Source organism: Microtus ochrogaster, chromosome 24 (assembly GCF_000317375.1).
Source record: "Microtus ochrogaster isolate Prairie Vole_2 chromosome 24, MicOch1.0, whole genome shotgun sequence".
Lineage (NCBI taxonomy): Eukaryota > Metazoa > Chordata > Mammalia > Rodentia > Cricetidae > Microtus > Microtus ochrogaster.
Genome location: NC_022024.1, coordinates 8,781,297 through 8,783,209, shown reverse-complemented (window position 1 = coordinate 8,783,209; position 1,913 = coordinate 8,781,297).

Below are 1,913 nucleotides of genomic sequence, written 5' to 3'. Positions count from 1 at the left end.
TTTTTTTCCCCCTAATTTACCATGTAGAACAGGCTTGCCTAGAACACACACCTGCCTTCACCACCATGCCCAGTTGTGGGCATTGTTTTTTGTTTTTTGGGGGGTTTTTTTTGGGGGTCCCTTAACCCTAACTATGGCCTTGTAACCCCTTTCACTGATTCCTCTTGAGATAGCTCAAAATATCCTCTGTCTGCTGCCGGGACCTTCCTCTCTCTCCACCCCTCTGTCTGCTGCTGGGACCTTCCTCTCTCTCCACCTGGTCCCCTCCAGCTTAGCTGTCTGTCCATCTCATACTTCATATCTCATGCTCCTCCCGGTTCCTCTTCTTCTTTAATCTTCCTCCATCCTCCTTCCAGAACTTTCAGGAGTTTCATGACTAATAATAAACTACTATTGTCTGACTCTCATCTCCCTCTGTTCTGACTCCAAGAGATGAGACAGATCAATAATCGATTATCAAGCAGGCCAACCCTGGCCACACAGGGTGGGAGGCAGAGGCACTCAGAGCTACCTGTTGGAACTCCGGCTCACCTTCCTTTTGCCTACTCTTAGAGTTTCAGTCATGAGTCCTCTCTGGAAGCTTTAGTGGGTCAAGAAGAAGAAGGCCTGGGATAAAGAGGGGCAGCATTTACTCTGAGAACTGTCCTCTTTAGACCTTTAGTGGGTCAAGAAGAAGGCGGCCTGGGATAAAGAGGGGCAGCATTTACTCTGAGAACTGGTCCTCTTTAGACCTTTAGTGGGTCAAGAAGAAGAAGGCCTGGGATAAAGAGGGGCAGCATTTACTCTGAGAACTGGTCCTCTTTAGACCTTTGCCCTTCTTTCCTCACCTCACATTTCCTCCCTTTGGCTGGACAGCCCTGACCCAGAGGGTCGATATTGTCTGCAGCCCAAGGCCAGGTTTGCGCAAAGCCCATGTGTCCTTTGGTTAATGTGATGTCTGTGTTTGCTTAGCATATAATCCCCTCCTACCAGGGTAAGAGGTCCCTGCAATGGAAATGTTTGGGGCCCTGCAGGTCTGAGCCATGGAGTTTTCTATGCAGACCGTGGGAGTCATTCCACTTTTATTTGAGAAGACCTCCTTCAAGTCCCGAGGTTTCGCAGCGCCTCCTCCTCTCCCTTCGGTCAATCTGTCCCACTTTTAGGCCTCTCTCAGCTCTAAGAACAGTTTCAGTGCCCAGGACCAGACCAGGGTAAGGCAAAGCGAGGTGCTCACCTAGGGGTGAGATTTTAAGGTGAATGCAAGTAATTCATCAATGGAGAAAACCAGCATTTTAATGAACTACTTTCCGACATCATGAATGCTGCAGATCCACAATGAGCAAAGCAGCATATTTAAAAATAAACACAGGATTCGTGTTATTCACTTTCTCTTTTGGCTCTGCTTTCTGTAAGAAAGGAATGGAAGATCCTGTCATCTTCTACACATTTTCTCCCTGAGCCTCCTACCCCTACCTGACTCCTCAGGCTGTTCTCATTTGGGCAAATAAATGGCCCTGCTTCTCCTATTTCCTTCCCCTCTCACGAGCCTCTCCCTACCCCCCAGCTCCCCACCAGCGCGGTGGCAGGGCAGGCAGTGCGGCAGATGCCTGGGTATTTATAACCTGGAAGCACTTCTTGGGAAAGTGACTAAGGCGCTAGGGGCGTATTTATAGCTAAGTTCTGACGTAAGTGTCAGCGGGGAGGTAGGACAGGGCTAGGCGCAACAGCGAAGGGTGTGGGAAAGGTGTCGTCAGTGACTCCTACAGCCACTTCTTGCTACTTCCCCTGAGCCTGATTCCTGGCACAAATAGGTAAGCCTTCCTAGGCGCCATCAGAGATGGGCACTTAGAGCCTCATGGTCCAGACCCCCAGAGGCTAGCAGGCAGTCAGTCATCTGCAATGACCAGCAGAGAGGATGCTGAGAGGTATATATA